Genomic DNA, 18,801 nt, shown 5'->3' with positions numbered 1-18,801 from the left:
CACTGGGAAAACCCTCAGAGTGACAAGCAGAAATCTGGATATGCCTGTTCTTTGCTGGTCCAAAGCGCCAGCCTAGAATCAATGAGTGTAAATTTCAGGAAAATATATTTTAGTTAAACTTTATGAGAAACTACTGTTGACAGACTGCTTGGGGAGGGGGGTAGAAGACTCTCATTTGCTGCAGCGTTTAAGCAGATGCTAGGCAGCTATTGGTAGTTGTCATTCTTGTATTGAAGATTCTGCACTGAGCAGGGAATTGGAACACATGGCCTGCAAGGTCCCTTCCACCTCTATGATTCAATGGGTCTTTGGCATCTTCTTGCACAGAATCCTTAAGTCATCTACTTGTGCAGTGGTGGTAATGATAATAAGCACTTGTACAGCACTTTCACATGTTCAGCATGTTTCACATAATCTTTACAACAGCCATATAAGATAAATTGGTGTCAGTATCCCCCATATTGCGGATGCAGGACAGAGACTGTGTGAGAGAGATTTGTCTAAGGCCATCTAGTGAATCCATAGCAGATGCAAAATTTCAACTACAGACTTTCTGATTCATAACTCAGTCTCCGAGCTAGTACAATAACACTTGTGACATTCTTTCTTACACTTTCAACCTGATAGAAGTGTATGAACATTATGGTTCTCTGAGAGCTCAATTCCTGTGCTTTTTAGATAAGGTATGATGAACTAAGTAGTGGCAGATGACGAACTCAAGGATCTGATTTCTAAGAAAAACAATGGAAACATTACAGCTAGGCCCTTGCCTTTGAGGAGCCCTTGCCTTTGAAGAGCATTCAGTTGTTAGTAGCAGCTGTCATCATTATGCATTGATAGCAGAAGGATCATCCAAAAAGAACTGACAGAAAAAGGCACACACGGAGTCAACTTTTAAAGGGATACTATGTTTTTACAAACAGTCCAAGAAACAAAGAAGAATGTGTGCTAAAGAATCCAAGCTATTGGGTAGCCCAGAGGCCCTTGCAACACATCTGAGAAACTTGACTACTGGCTACAGGCACATAGAATCTCTCAGCTATAAAATGGCAAATCTGTCTGACATTCTGCACAGTTTATGGGTCCTTAATCTCGCCATACTTTGCTACACTAGATCCCTGCTCTCCTTTCTTCAGCATCTTTGGACTTGCAGATCATGGGGGAGTGAAATGGTTTATAATTGCAAAGGACTTCAGATGAGTGAAACATCCCTTTTACAGGATATGTATGCATTGCTCATTCTTAATCACCATTATGTATTACTTATTACCGTGTATGTCACATTATTTGAATTACATATACATAACTGTTTTAATTTTTGTATTGCATGAATATTATGTTATGTGGTTATATTGTTTCTTACATTTGATACTGTATACTGCTCTGTGGTATTTTGATGAAAGGTGGTAAACATACACATATGTATGTGTATATATTAAAGATTCACCTTCTCTTTATCTCAGTTTATAACAGTCTTCCCCAATCTGATGCCCTCCAGATGTTTTGGATTATAATTGCCACTGACCCCAGTCTGCATAGCCAATAGTTGTGGAATGATGTTGTGTTGCTGCTGTTATGATTATCATCCAAAATAAAGGCTGAGGATATTGGGAAAGTGTTCAGATGTTCCCTCCCTTCTGTGACCTAGAAGATAAACTTGTTTGTTCTCTCTTCCTTTCCCTGTACTCCTTCCTCATACCATACACTAAACAACTGGCATAGAAAGATTATCTCTATACTGACATATTCCTACCTGAGATGTCTAATCACATATCATGTGGTCTAATGGAAGGTTAATACAATTTTCATAAATTTGCAATCACAGAAGTAGTCTCCCATGTTAAGGTATCCATATGAACAAAACAATATTGAAAATTCCTTGTAACTAGTCATTTGAATTGCCCATACAGAGTGAACTAGAGCAGCAGTAGTATTACTGTATATGAATGCCTGGTGATTTTAATACACTGGGTCATCCTCTTTATTGATGCACACACTGAACCTGTGCAGGATTTCAAAATTGCACTAAGTAACTTGTTCAGGAAATGTAGAAAGCACCACCCAAGGAAAATAGTCCCTTATTACTTTAATCTTTGCATGTATGCATGACCCAAAATCCATGTAAATTACTCTTCATTTTCTTAACAACATTAATATTTGTAATTATTTTATTTCCCGACTTTAGAGCGCTCTCTCTGTGTATATAATATATATATATAAAGGAAGTAATTTGAATGACTGTAATCTGTGTGAAATCACCTTCATTGCCCCAAGCAACCATTTTGTAATCCATTACACCAGGGGAAAATATCTAATCATAAGTTTCTTCAACTAATTTAGAGGCATTTTGAATTTATTAAATATTATTAACTCTGCCATGGGAAAAAAAGTCTAATGACTGTCTCTTTCCTTCTAGAACAACTAGTGGGCCATTGCACATGGCCATTGTGCACAATTATGCAGGACCATAAGAATTAATGGTGATTGCCTCCTGCCTGCAAAAAAAGGATGACCATCTTCTCCATATAACTATTATTGCACATTAGTACATTAGTAAGCTAGCTATTCTATGCACACTTCCTTAGGAGTAGGTGCCCTTGTACAAACATGCATAAAAATTGCCTGTAAATCAGTTTTTGGGTTGACTCATGCTTCTCTGATATGGTTTTCAATACTGGCCAGGTTCTCTAACTTTCCTCTTAGATTCCTATGGGAAACACACAGCACTATCCTTTGAGTTACAGGGAAATAGTGCATGGTAGTTAAAACTAAAAGGCAAACCTGCTTAATCCATATTTTCTAAAACAATGTAGTAGTATTTATTAAATTTCTATACTGTCCTTCATCTGTATCATAACAAACAAAAATAACACCATCCCCCACCTCCAAAAGTGATATATTGCTTAATTAGTCAAAGGCCTGGTGGAAAAACAAGAATATTTTGGCCTAGTGGTGAATGAAACACCACCCTCCTTTGAAATCTGCACTTTTCTGAATTTTGCAATGTAGTTCTCCAAACAATGTATACACAAATGCATAGGTAAAGTGTGCCTAAAAATGAGAATCCCCACATGACAGATTTGTTCTTCCCTCACTTCTTATTCAGAGATGTTACATTTGCACTTCATGCTGATGTAATTTTCCCAATATTGAAACCAAATGGTTGAAGATGATTATGCTGTTCCTTATTTTGTTCCACGTTTGAGGATTTGCATTGAACATCAGGGAGATAAATGTTCATTTCAGATGGCCAGTTTACAAATTTTATTGAGGTAATAGTTATCAGGCAATAAACACATTGTTTGTTTAGCTTGCATCCATTGATGGCATCTTATTGAAACTGTGCTAAAGTGCGACAACCATTTTACACAGCCAACTTATCACTGTTGTTGTGTTATTACAAGATAATCATGGTTCCGTGAAGTGATAGAAACTGAGACTAGAGCCAGGAAACTATGGACTTCAATCTTTTTATTTATTTGTTATAATTGTATCCACCCAGCTAAAATTCACATGTGTATTATGAGGAATGATGCAAATTTGGTTGGCACTAGTCTCAGTCTTTTGAACTGGTACTGTTAGTAAAGGTCACTCCATAATATCTAAGGGCTGTAAATAGATTTTAGGGAGCTATTCTTAAATTCAAGAAATGACTTAGCCTGTTCTGTAGATTTTTGAAATACTGGTGCCATGTTTATGCTATGATTTGCCAGTGGAGAAATACATGGTAGCAGTTAAAATGCTCTATTGAGTTGGCTTTATCGGTCTTGTTTTGATCTGTTTATTTCCTCAGTGGAGGTCTCAGTTTTAATGGGGAATGATCTGGATGCATTACCTATTTACTGAGTTTAGTAGAATAGTGAATCTCTGTATGCATTGTTTGTTTTTCATATGATTTGGTGGTAGAATTGCAATAGAATTGCTTCAAGGTTTTCAGTATATTGAGGATTTTAGGTGTTATTCATGAAGTATGTCTTGCATCATGTAAGGCAAGTGAGGGAAAATTGTGGCAATTTGTGACAAAGAAAGGAGGGCACTGTTTAAATACAAAACACAAAACAAACAAACTAAAATCTATATTAATTCTACTATTAATGGAATCATCATAAAGATAGCAACATGAAGATAGCCACTGGATCAGCCCAGTTGAATGCCAGGTGAAACAAAGTTTTGACCAACCAAAAGCTGAGTGTTATTTCTCCTTTGGAAGGAGGTTACACTTTGGTTTCCCAGGTGCTAATCCAACACTCCAAACACTATACCACAATGAGAGTGAAGGACAGGTAAGAAATACTAGAATGATAACAAATAACTTATTCCTTAAAGAAACCCTTTGTGATTATTTTATTAGGTGGCAGGTTTATGCAGGCTATGTATAACTAGAATGCTATTTTATTAGGTGGCAAGTTTATGCAGGCTATGTATAACTATTGCCATGTTCCTTAAATAAAACAGTAGCCTATAAAATCCTAGCTATTTTTGTTTGCTTTGTGTAAGGGATGGGGAAAGTTTTCACAAACTGAGGGTTTTCCCCCTTCCTTTCAAGAACTATTTTAGCCTTGATTTTTGCCCGAGGAGTTCAAAAATACTAGAAAGACCTCTTATGTCTGATTTCTCTTTCTAATCTGCAGAAAATGTGAACAGCTCACCACAATCAGACATGAAATGGAGTTGCTAATGCACCCTACCAGGAAGCTCCATTCTTTGATCTGCAGGATATGGCACACCAGACAAATAACTGGTATTACCTTCCCAAATGCCAGTTTTGTCTGATAGCCCGACAATTATGGTAGCGGAGTGTAATAAACTGAGACGTGAAACAAAACTATTTCACATGATTGTCTATATAGTGAAAGGAGGGCTTGCCTGCCCCCCTTCCTGACTCACCTCTTGTGCCTCTAACAGCTGCATAACAAGCAAAAATTCAGAAACTAATGATTTTCCCAGCATGCAGCAAATGTACAGCATTAGCAGCTGCCCAGGAAGTGTGATGTTGGAGTGGAGAATGATGCTTCGTAGGATCAACCCTAACCATGTGATAAATAGTCTGTATGTGAAAAGAGGGGCAGGGAAATAAATGAGAAAGGAGGGTGGTGTCTTGCCAAAGGGAAGGGGTTCTTTTAGCCATAAAAGAAACATGCGCTTTAACAGATTTTATTTGTTAGATGAAAATATATAGCACAGATAAGTGCTATATTAAGTTGATACCTTATGGACTTTTGAGATGCTGGGAAATCTGCTCCTTAGTAACAGTGCCAAACACCTGATAGTCAAGTCAGATCCTCTCACTCTGTCCCCAGAGGTGCTTTTAGGGTAGGGAGACTGGTCTGGCTGCCCTGGGTGCCACACTGCGGGGGCACCACAGCAATGCTGTAGAATGGAGCGTGAGAAGCGGGGGGCACCAAATTTTAGTGTTGCACAGGGTGGCACTGAAATTTGAGAGCCCAAAGTCTGCTACTGCTGCCAGTTTCTTAAGGTCTGTGTTGGTGTCCCCACTAAGGAAGGCCTTATATACATCTTTAGTGTCTTAAATGAAGTCACAAATATCCCCACCTCCATGTTTGCTTACTGCAAAGCCAACGTTTCACTTCAAAGATCTGCCTAATAGCCAAGGGACATAGTGCAGAGGTGGTGAGCTAACCACATGCACCTAAGATTCCTTTTTTAAAAAAAATAATTTTTATTAACAGACCAATCAAATCAAATCAAATCACATAAATACCGAATTACAGAGCCTAATTTTAAATTTTTGTTGGGGGTACCCATATTTCAAGTTCCGAAAGGGATCCAATCCTCTTGTTGCTGCTGCTTTAAAAGTCCACAAATCTGTCCAAATAATGTTCACAGTTCTGTCCAATCCTTTCTTGCTGTTTTCCACATCTCTTCTAGTTGTTTTCATATATTTTTCCTTTCTCTTTGTCTTTGTGACCTCTGATAGTCTCCATAAGCGGGTTTCAACAAATTTGTATTCCTGTGTGGATTTTTTCGTTCGTCCAAGGGTCATATTTCAGACAGCAGCCGTATTTCATCGCTTTCCTAAAGAAAAACATTCTTGCTGTCTACTCCTTAACTTTTCGCAGGTCTGTCCTTCTTTCTCAGTCCTCAAGGAGGTTCTACCAGAAATCCAATATGAAAACAAAGCTTCCTCCTCCCGATCATGAATCTTTCAATAAGACCTGTCGAAATGGCGACTCCCTTTTTGTTGCTGCGCCATCAAAGCCCTTGTTCTTTTTCTCAATCTCTTAAGCCAAACTTTTGGTAGTAAGTCATATCCACACAGTTTTTAATCATCCTGCTTAAGTCGGTTATGCACAGTTCTTTTTGAGGAGGGGTTATTAATTAATCACATAGAAGAAAATAAAAAAGTCCCCCCCATCCAGTCCCGCTCCGGCATACTGAACCTGGTGTATTTTCTTCATGTTGTATTCCGTTAAATCCAGCCCGTTGCTCTCGTTTCACAGAGGTCACTTCAGTTAGCAGTCTTCACTCCCGTTCTTCACTTGAAATATGTGCATTTGCTTCATTTTCCAATTATATATTTCGAGCTGATGCAAACCAGTATGCGATCAGAGACAGCATCCGGGAGAGCCGGACCCCCCCCCCGAGGGCTTTGTGCCTAGTGCCCTCACCCCATTCTTTTGAATCCTGGGGTGAATTATGGACACAGCAGGTAAGGCAGCGTTCCCCATTCCCTTGGGGCAACGAAGGGAGGCTGCATACTCCCATATCAGCCTCTTAATTACCTCGTGTGGGTCGGAGAGATGTTATTGTCGGCCATCTTCCAATGCACCCCCTGGTGGCCCCCCATGCACCTAAGGTTCCTGGTAGCTGTCCTATACTATATCTCAATGGCCTTGAAGGAAAGCCCACCACCCCATCACAGTATTCTCTCAAGCTATGATCTCACTAGAAGCTCACAACCCTTTCTCATAATACATTTCTATACCCAGTTCACTCCTCGAAAGGATATAGGCTGGTATCCACATGTACTCTATGCCAGAAGATCTCAACACTGACCATCAGAAGGAGAGGCATTGAGAGGAAGTGACTTTGCTAACAAATAAAACATTGCATGCTTGGTATTTCTTCAATTGCCATCCTGAATCCAAAAGAACCTCTTGCAGCTTGGCACGACAGATTGAAGAAGCATACAGATCCTGGTAAGGAAATGGAAGGATCTAAAAATGAGGTTATAAACACCTTTAAGGGGATGGGCCCTATGGCACAGAGCCAGTATCTTTATTGAAGAAGTGTGCTGGCCAGAGTGACGAACCACTACCTATGTGGCTTTCTATTTATTTGTTTATTTAGTGCATTTATTCTTCCACAATGAAGCTCAAGGCAGTCTCCCATGTAGACCCTGATCAGACTCTGACCAAACCTATGCATAGTGCAGATGAAATTCAAAACAACATGTAGTACCTCCCCACCCCCATTTGTCTGTGAGGCTAAGTGAAAATGAATCATTCTGTCCATAAAAGTGGCAATTTCTTCCTGACTGAAAATGGGCTGAGGTATCCGACCCCTTCTGTTGCAGCCAACTTTTGAGGATGAAGCTACCTTGTGCATGACATCTAGCAAATCCTGCTCTAGTAAAGTTGAGAGTGCAGAATAGGGATTACATTGCACAGGGCATGCATTCTCAAACTGTGGTCTACATACGACTAACGACTTGTGCCAGTCAAGTAGTTATTGGAAAAGTTACAGAACAATTGAGATTTATTGTTTTTGCCAGAAGATCAAGGCTGTTTTGCCCGTGACCAGATTACTGAAAAAGCTAACAAGGCCCATGGTTTTGACAATGGTGTTGGCACTGAAACTAGGGGGGGAAATATTGTAACTTTATTTTTCTTCATATTTAGCCATATTTTCAAGTGTTCTACAGTAGGAGTAGTTTGACAACCACTGGCATAGGGAATACCCTAAGTAACCATATGAAAAAGTATAAAGTATTAAGGAGGATACAACAGGGTCCAATGAAGGGATGTAGAGTCTGGAATTCACAAAGGTCACCATAATGTCTACAACAGTAAAGTAAGATGTGTGCATAGGGGCTTCCCTTCATCACTGATGATACCCATATAAGGCAGAAGGCCAATCAGAAGCAGAATCACTCATGGCACAATCTGAACTAGATTTAATTGACTTCTCTCATCCACAAGCACAAAAGAGGAAATTTAATCCTGTTTACCCAGAATCAACTTTTATGTTGTGAAAGTCAAATAACAGAGCATGGAAACACCATGTAGGTTTTCCTTTTATTTGAACAGCATGACATTGCCTGTGTGCTGTTATCTACACAGTCAGGAATGATATAGTTTTAACTCCAGAGAAAGAACAAATTACGGCACCCTAAGGTAAAGAGAATTGAGAGCACCCAGACATCAGAGGAAATAATTTATACTGATTTGATTGTGCATCCAATATTAGACTATGGAGCATTCAAAGAAAATTGAGCTTGAGAATATTCAGAAACTTAATTTAACTAATATAGAGGGAATGAAGCAAAACAATGCAGCATGCTTACATGCCATAAGCCGCTCTCACTTTTTTTAAAAAAGAAAGGTTACTTCAGATAAAAAGACGACAACTTTCCATTTACAAGAAAACCTTGTGTCCTCTAGATGTGCTCATCCCACCATTCCTGACCATGTTTTTTAGATCAACTGCCCTCTCTCATTTGTCCCTAATTTCCTAGTAGCCAATCTCTCCTTTGCTATAATAATGTGTGATGTACTTTATGTGTTCCATCTGCTGTTAATATAGATGAAGAGCAGAGAAAGGGCTGATGCTCTGGTTGCTGGGGGAAAAGCGCATTTTTAGGCTGAATTGTTCCTCCCCACTATTAATCAAATGTTGCAGCATCAGAGCAATGTGCATTGCCTTATGCCAAACAGATTTCCTTGGCTGGCAGGGATGGGAGTAGGACAATATGAGGCAAATTAAATGGTTTGTTGGTTTGTTTTGTATGTCACAACTTCATTTTTAAAAAATCTAAGCATTTTACAACAGATACAAACACAGGGGTTGAGGAACATCAACTTGCTTGATCTACTAACTGCCCCCCTTGCCAAATTTTGATGAGCATGAAAATAATAATAATCCAAAACTGAGAGTAAGAAATTGAGAAAAACCGAAGTTAAGATATTTATCCACCCTTGCTAACATTTTAATGCTCAGCATGCATAATCAGAAAAAAAGTCCTGCATTCAGTGAGACTTACTTTGATGTAAGTATGTACAGGAGTGCAGCTTTAGTGTTTAATAGCTACCTATTTCCTTCTACTCTAATTTTCAGTGACCATGAGGTAACCATATTTGAAAAGATTTCAGTATCAAGAGATTAATATGGCTGTTTTCTCTGTGGGATGGAAGGTTAATTAATAGGGTAATAAAGAACAATCCTCCTTTGCTATAGGTAGCAAGAGAACTCACTTATATTAAGGGGACATAGTTAAGCATTCCTCTTTGGCATTAATAACTACCATTTTGGAACTAAATAATTTCCATTTAGCTAAGTGTACCTAGAGGCTGAGTATATTAGATCTTACTAATGCATGCAATTAATAAGAAGAAAAAGTACCTTTCAGCACCAGGGCCCTCTTTTCCATTATTTTAATCCTCCGAGATTCCCCTTATGCTCATGACGTAGTATGTATCCAAATGAGTCAAGGGATAACTAAAACATTTAGCTAATCATAACTTCATATAAAACTTTATGGATGTAATTTATATAGCATTTAATCCACTGACACAGGGCTGATGAAGAACAAGTAAAGGAGTTTTCACAACTCCTACGATAAGCAAATTGTCAATAGCCACAAAGTGTCAGTAAGAAGCTGAAGAAAGGTCTAAATAAAATGACGGATAATGAAGAATGGTTAATTAAAATGTTTAAAATTTGGATATTAATCTCTCAAAAGCATGCAAGGGAAGGAAAATAATCCTCCAGCTGTTTGCCCATGAATTTTTGGAGCTATATCACTAGCAATTTCCCCCTTTTGTATTGTAAATAATATGCATTAATATGTATATATTATAACTGAATAGTAAAATATATTGATTTACTTGAGAAATTACAGATTGCATGTAGCAAGTGAAGTGGTTCCCCCCCTCAGGATGGCTGCTGAATTCTTGAAATAACTGGATGAAGCACAAGACATAGCTATCCACAGTCTGCATATATTGAGAAGCAGACTGCTAGACTTGAGCTTAACCATTTCAAGAACCCTGCTTCACAACCTACTGTTGTGTCAAGCTGAAACTTGGAAATCAGCTCCTTTCCCTGAAATAGATTATCATTTCTCTCTACCTCTTCCTCCTCTTCTTAAATCTATCTTTCCAGCCTTGTAGAAACCCCTTGTGGCAAAACCATGTCACGTGAATTTGTTGTTTGCCCTGGGGTATTTAGCCCTGCATTTTAGCCTGCCAGATTCATACCACTACTCTCTAGTATCACTCCTTATATGGCTACATTAAGATATCCCACTTCCCTCTATCTCTATGTCTATCTTAGCAACATGTTAAGCTTAAACTGATGGTCCAGACAATATGGGTTTGGGTACTATGTGTTGTTGTTGTTTAGTCGTTTAGTCGTGTCCGACTCTTTGTGACCCCATGGACCAGAGCATGCCAGGCACTCCTGTCTTCCACTGCCTCCCACAGTTTGGTCAAACTCATGTTAGTAGCTTGGAGAACACTGTCCAATCATTCCGCCCTCTTTTCTTTTCTTTTCTTTTCTTTTCTTTTCTTTTCTTTTCTTCTCATGAGGTGGCCAAATTGTACTTGGGTCTTCAAGTCACAAAGCCATGCTGACCACCATTTTGATTTTATGAATAAATACCCCCCCCCTATTTTTAACCCAAATTTCAACCCAGCAATTCTTGCTAATTTCTCCAAGTCATTAAAGTAATTGAAGGTGGAGTGTAATCATCACCACATGGTGCAATGAACTCTGGCAATAAGATATCAAGTATCACACATCTGTGAACACAGGTATAGACATGGGAGTTAGTGCAAAATATTAGTGGGCAAGTATGCAGACTTGGGGATCGACTCAGCTAGGGAAAGTCAGGAGAAGTTCTTTTACTACTGCAACAGGGCTTTATGCCTCCTCCCTTGGTAACATAGATTATGCTCTAAAATCAAAACAAATACAGTGGTACCTTGGTTCTCAAACTTAATCCATTTTGGGAGTCCGTTTGACTGCTGAAACTGTTTGGAAACCAAGGTGCAGCTTCCAATTGGCTGCAGGAGCTTCCTGCACTCAAGCAGAACCCATGTTGGATGTTCGGCTTCCGAAAAAAGTTCACAAACTGGAACACCTACTTCTGGGTTTGCAGCATTCGGGATCCAATTTGTTTGACAACTAAGGCATTTGAGAACCAAGGTACCACTGTAGTGGTAATTCAGAAACAAATAAGATTGATGTTCCATAAATCAAATCTGCTCCATATGGAATTACTAAAGGCAAATTAACAATGGATAAAATGTTAACTCACCATACCCACATGACTATTGGTATACAAGAGCTTCTGACATAAATAAAGGCTACTTAACATCTTCAGTACAGTACAGTCAAGGTTTTGCAACCCAAAGAAATACTATTTGACTGTCTACTGGCATATATACTGTGTACTGGTGGATTTGTTTATTTTATGACTGTGAGGGACAGATAGCCAGTCATTTGGATTCATCATTTGCAAAGAGAATAATGCATGTGGTGAGTCTCTTCCTTGCAATTTGTGTAAACATTGTCAATGGAGTAGTTCTAAGGAATGGGATCAAAGGCTCAGTTTATGGACTAGAAAGGTACTGCTGTAGCAACTGTTGCAGTGGGCTGCAGTCCTATGAGGCTTCAGTTGCAGCTGGGTGCAAAGAGCATTATTCAGCTTCATTGCCTGGGGGGCTGCCAATCCTGCTTCCACAAACAACCTTGAATCACCAAATATTGATTGATCTATAACCCTCCACCACCCCCAGCTAGCATGACTAGTGATCAGGTGATGTGGGGACTGAACAAGAGGCAAAGTAAGGGCACTCCCCCCAATAGCAATGGTGATGTTAGAGATTAAATGTGTCCAGTAAATAACTTTAATACATTTAGGGGAATCATTGGGATACTCAGGATTAGTGAGATTAAATACACTTAAGCCCTCAAGAGGAAGGGCATCTTGCTGCTGCTTCAGTCAACTCTAATGCCACCTTAAAGTAGACTAGAGGGGAGATACATTTTAAAGGACACCTTTTGGTGCAGGGCTTTGATTTTTGTCTCTCTCTCTTTTTCCCCCTCTGCCTTTTACAGAGTACTTATGAAAGTTATGAGTTTATGAGCCCTTGAGAATAAAGCTTTTAAATATTTTATTAATTTACAGATGGTAGAGCAGAGGGCCGAACAGTACACCTTTCCCCACATTGCCCATTATTGAGGCTTAACCTTGAACAAGAAGAAAGCTCTTTCTTCAGATAAAATACAAGTTGACTTCGCTATTCAGTCTGTCCTTTGCCCCTGTGCTTGGACATGCAATAAGAGCTGTGGTTAGTGATAAGTACTGTGATGACAGGTGCCTGCTGGGCTAAGATCTCCTTTCCTCCTGAAGAATGCATTCATCTCTTTTATAAACTGTGACATCTTTCTCTACGGGAACTGCCAAGAGAATGCTTATGACACAGCTGAAGTTTGGTCTGAACCGGAAATGTAAGTCAGATGTACAAATTGCCTTCATTACACCTTTGCACAGGTAACATTTTAAGAAACCCAGTTAATAAGTACTTATTGTCAATGTATGGTCCACAGGTGAAGCATTCCTCTTCTGTCAAGATTTTTATTTTTATTTTTTTTAAGGTAGTGAGATTTCTGACTGCACACGCTTCTCAAAGCATAAAACAATGAAATGCCTGCAACACATATTCTTATACAATCTAGGATGGGGCATTTTGAGGGAGAGGATATCGCCCAACATCAGACTTGTATCCTAAGATAACTTAAGGCAGTTCATGAAAGTAATGTTCCTCATCTTCTCCTCCTCCCTTCCTGCCCCATTCCACGTTGCTTAGGAATTCTCTCTTGCTTGTATCTCTGAAAGAGGATTTTCATGGCTGCAGGTAGTTGCAGGAAGGAGGAAGGGGTGGGAATCATCCCTTCCATGAGCTTACTTCTGAGTAAAGGGAGCAGGTGGCACTGTGGTCTAAACCACTGAGCCTCTTGGGCTTGCTGATTAGAAGGTCACCAGTTTGAATCTGTGTGACGGGGTGAACTCCTGTTGCTCCGTCCCAGCTTCTGCCAACCTAGCAGTTCAAAAGCATGCCAGTGCAAGTAGATAAATAGGTACCACTGTGTTGGGAAGGTAAATGGCATTTTCATGCACAATGACACTTGTCACGGCGTCCCGTTGCTCTAGAAGCAGTTTAGTTATGCTGGCCACATGATGGGGAAAGCTGTCCATGGACAAATGTTGGTCTGAAAAGCGAGATGAGCACCACAGCCTTTGACTGGACTTAACCATCCAGGGGTCCTTTTACCTTTACCTTACTTACTTATTAGTATGCATACATGTGCTGATAAGGACATCCCAATTAATACAATTAGCATTACTCCCTAGTAAATATAGGATGGAGCCAGCCTAACTTATCATAGGACCCAAGTAATTATTTATGGGGAAATGGGAGTGTTATTTATAAAACATCCTCTAGGTCAGCTGCTATCACAACATCCTGTGGCAAGTGCATCCACTGGATGGTCTGTGAAAAAGAAACTGTTGGCTCCCCACCTTTCCTTTCCCTTTTTTTTTGGGGGGGGCAGGCAGTCTTGAAAGCAGGATCTGGCTTCAAGAATCTTAGAAAATGAGCCACTGTTCTTTCTCTTGTGCACGGGTCCTTATTAAGGTCTTTAATCTTTTCCATCTGTATCCTGTTTCTGTGATAGGAATAGCAGTGCTTTTATGTGCTTTCATCCAGGTCATGTCTAGGTTTCTGCACAAGCTATATTCCTGTGCATTATGCATCTATGCATCCCTTGCTTTGCAGCAGGGATTAGGATCATGTGATGCTGAAGATGTCATTCAACTCCCATAAGCCACATCCCACATGGTTCAGGACTAATGAGAATTGTAGTCTAGTAGCATCTGGAGGGCCACTGTTTCCCCAGTCCTGCCCCACAGATTATTTACCTGATTTCTGACTCTGGCTGTTCCCTGTTCATACACTGTCCTCATTTTGAGACACATATTTAAAAGTAAAGAGGAGGCGGCAGTAATTTTACATTCATCTACAAGGCAACTATGCTTAATTAACTCATTTTCAGAATATGGTTGATGGTATCTCTTAAATTATCACAGTTGTATAAAAGAAAAGAGATCAATTATTGCATCTTGTCTGTATCAAGGAAGTAGTACTCGACTGATTTATACACCATGTTTTCTATTATACGGTATCATTTATCTAGTCAAGTATTAATTAACCATTCATTCTAAGTTTTCCCAGAAATTGCAACAGCATCTCAGAAACACATATCTATAAATAGCCTTCATGACAATGTGATGGGAATATATAAAAGTGGCCTGTAATCCTAAGCAATGCAAATGTTTGTCTGTAGATCACCACCTTCTGCACCTTAGAATAGTCTCCCCAAGGTGCCTGTCTTGATGTCACTTTGGTACCAGGCATTAATGAGACTATTAGTTCTTCTGTGCCAGTTTCTAATATTTCCCTTACACAGCATCACTTGTTGGGTTATGGATTTTTGGCTTTTACCACCACATTGTGGTAAATGTAATTAATGCCAGTTGGTGTGGTTTGATGCAACTGCTGATGTCATTGGACATGTCATCACTCATTATGCACTTGCATGCTTCTGTTTCCCCATGATTCATTCATGAAAATGGCAGGAAAGAACTGTTTGGCAGAATACTACCCCCAATGTCATCACATGGTGTGAACCATCAAGACCATAGAGAAATTATAGTGCAAACCCCCCACAATTTCCCAGGTTAACAAGGTTGCAAATGACTATATTTCTGGAAGTAACTAACACAGAGACTAGTCTTAAACTTCCACTAGATTTTGCTAGATAGTTAAGAAGTTGCTTTTGCGTTGTGTGAAAGATAAGATAAAATTGAGACATTATTAGGGAAGGAAACATGAGGAAAGCAGAATAAAATTCTGTCTGAATGCAACCTAGCTCTGTTCTTATATAAAGTGCTGTTATTTCTTATTGGCTGATTTTTATCTCGTATCTTAATTTTTTTTAATGATTGTTAGGAGTTTATGTTTCTCTCTCTCATTTTCAGTGTGAGCATAGTTATATTGAAGGTGCAGGATACAAGGTGAGCAAATGAATTCATTAATACATTGTCCTCTTTCATTGTAGCATATTGGGCTCATCACCCTTAAAACACCAAGCCTTTCTTTGCCCTGCCACTGTTTTCCAGTCCTTCAAGAAGATGGGAGCCAGAACCAATTCCAAATGCATAATGATTGCACACAGAAAGAGAAATTACTTAAACATGCCCATGTTTCATTCTGGTTGGGGACCAGAATGTATTTATTTATTTATAAAGTCTGTCTGATCATCCAATTGTTGCCTTTTATTGCATTGCAGAATCAGTGGCGGCTTGCAAAGAATGGTTAAGGTTTTGTTCTGAATCCAGACAAAAACAGCAATTCAGTTCCATTCTTGGCACAGATTCAGGTTTGGTTTGATTCTCTGCTCATAGCTGTTTTTGGTACAATTTCTCAGCTCTCTGTCAGCTCAACTGTTACCTCCCTTTGAGTGGCTGCAGTTCAGATATCTTTGCCCAGATACATTAGCATTTTCTCCCAAGATGAATTTCATTTCATGGCCACATTCTTAATGCCTTTAGGACCTATTATACCACTAGTTTATCCTCAATGATGTTTAAAACAGTTTCTAATTAGGATCCTCTATAAATTTAATTACCAAGCTATTTACCTTCTCTTCCAAATCATTAATGAAAATGCTAAATAACACCAGGGGTCCCACCAGTATAGCTTCTTACTGGATATACCATCTCAATTTTGATAGATTGCCATAAACATTTTTACAGTCTACTTCTCAATTTTTGGCTAAGGTGATCATGCTCTTATTCCTGTCATTATTCAAAGAAAGTTTTCATGAGACACAATTGTTATCATAAAATTCCACATCGGAGCTGAAATTAGTCTTCTTTATTAAAAAAATATGATGCTGAATTTGCAAATGTAAAGAGTAAGCACATTTGAATGAGCCCCGTTGTGCTTTTCTGCTTGTAAAAAAAGAATTCCATCATAAAAAAGAACTTGAAAATCAAGTTTCACACAGTGAGTTGGGGCTATTTATAATTGGGTGCAATATTCACAAATACAGAGGAACCTACTTTTAATGTTAATATATGCATAGAGCAGACTGTAAATGGGCTGGAGATAAACCAGAAGCACAACACAACTATTCATTTACTTAGAAAAATTTGTAAACTGCTTGAACACAAAGCCATCTAAGTGGTATACATAATAAACCTTTCAATGAAAAGCAGCTAAAACCACAAAAACGTATTTGTTAAAAAAACAAATATATGTATAACAATGATTGATTGAAAAACAGATAAAATCAGTATGTGTATGTATATGCCTTCTTTGGTTTGTTGTTGTTTTTTTAATAGCCAGTGTCTATAAAATATATAGTAAAGGTGTCAGTCTAATGCCAATTGGCAGCGTGCTCCAAAGTATAGGTGTGGCAACACTAAAAGATTAACTCTTTCTTCTCAAGCAGTTGTGGAGGGAGGGCAGCACCATCAAGCACAGCCCCACACTTCCCCTCTCATGATGGAGACAGAATGCCTGAATACAGTCATGTATCTTTCACATTTTCAGCCTGATCATAATACACTTGTATAAGGATAAATTGCTGGGCTTGCTTCAAAACACTAAAATGCACACATTCATTTTAGAAAACTAAAATCAGAATTATCCCTGAGACACTTGCTTAAAGCTCATGGTTGACTTGAACTTAAAGCTCATGGTTGACTTGAACTTCGGGCATTTATGCTTCTAGCTCAAAAGTAGGGGTTTCAGAGAATTCTGCCAGAAATAGCCAAAGGTGCGGAAATTCCTGAGATCTGGATGTGCCCTGACAGTGCAATTCTAGGCATGTTTTCACAATCTCACTGTGTACAACAAACTGTGTAGAGGATGTGCAGAGGATTCCAGACACAATTTGTTAAAAACTGTAATTCTTACAGCACTATCCTATGCACATCTGCTGAAAAGCAAATCTTTATTTTCAGTGAGGCTGGTTCACTGCAGTCATAACCACTTGGAAAACCATATTTCTACAGTCTGTGTCGGCAAGCCCAGACAGCATGGTTTGTAATATCTTGAAAGTAGCTTTAGCGGCAAAAACTTCAATATACACAGGTCAAACGTAATGCATGCAGCATACTGACAGTGGTACAGTATTATGGCGCTGTACGCACAAAGCCATTTCTTCTGTCCTTTCTATGTTACGCAGGATCTTCTGTGATAATCTCTAAATTCTACTTGATAATAAAACTAATTTCTCTACCAAGATTCAACTGACTGCTTATTATAGGAATGGCATTTTCTATCTTTAAAGTTCTCTCCCCCCCTCCCTTCAAAGTAACTGGGGAACTTTTATATTTCTTCAATGCAGGGACCACATAAAAACCCTTTTCTAAACACTTCTTCTTAAATCACCTTGCCTCTTAAGAATCTCCTCAGGCACAGGCTCCAAGAGAGAGGAAAAGCCTTTGACTCCAAAGGACTGATAGATGGATACCAGGCAATAAAAGATGAACATCCTTCTCTGTTTTTATTACCTCTCCTGTCAACAGTCCGCATGCTTCAAATGCTGTGTCTTCCATTGGGTCACTCACTTATATGTCATCCTCAGTTGTTGGCACTTACAATAAATGTCTATTGAAGCTGTACATGTGAAAGACCCTTTACATGTTCACTTACAGGAAATCATCTCTATCTAAATTCTCAACAATGCACCATCCTGAAAGATTATCTAGGGCAGTGTCACACTGTGGCTACAATCCTACTGAAGTTAGACTTAAGTTTATTGAAACCAATTTGCTAAGGTGCGTCAAACTCTGTGATGAATTGTGAGCTGTATCTTTTGGACATGGCGGGTTCATAGTGGTGCAGTAATAAAACTGCTAGCATATGTGCAAAGTTAAGCAGGGTCTGGGATGGTTTCAAATTGGATGGGGGACCATCTGTCGAGATTCTGGCATTGACCCTCAGGATACCCTCCAACTTTCCAATTCCATGCTTTTGTGAGAGGGATAGACATGGGTGGGTTAAATGTGCTATGAACATGTTGTATGACTGAGAGCTCTGGGTGGCCATTGTGACAACAGGATTCTGGACTACATGGGCAGTGACCTGATCCTCCTCTTATATTCTTCTGTTCCTAATAACTCATCTGCTTTCTGGAGGACAAAGAACCAGTTGTATCAGACTTTTACATACACAATTCAAATATCCTGATGCGTGACAATATCATTTCCACATTGACTCCTCTTCTCCTAGGACAATGTGTTTCAAAGGCATTTATTAAGATGTGAACCATTTTATAGAACAAAGTTATGTGGAATTAATTGTGTGTATATATATATATATATATATATATATATATATATATATATGCAGCAAGGACAAAATCATATCACTAAGGAAATACAAATGGTCACTAAAAATAAACTTAGCATGTGGTGTTCCTAGGAAACCTACACAGATGCTTTAAAGTCACCTCTCAAGATTGACGACCTTTGCAAAATTG

Source organism: Podarcis liolepis, assembly GCF_965112155.1.
Source record: "Podarcis liolepis genome assembly, chromosome: 4".
Classification (NCBI taxonomy): Eukaryota; Metazoa; Chordata; class Lepidosauria; order Squamata; family Lacertidae; genus Podarcis; species Podarcis liolepis.
Note: the sequence above shows the minus strand (reverse complement) of the source record.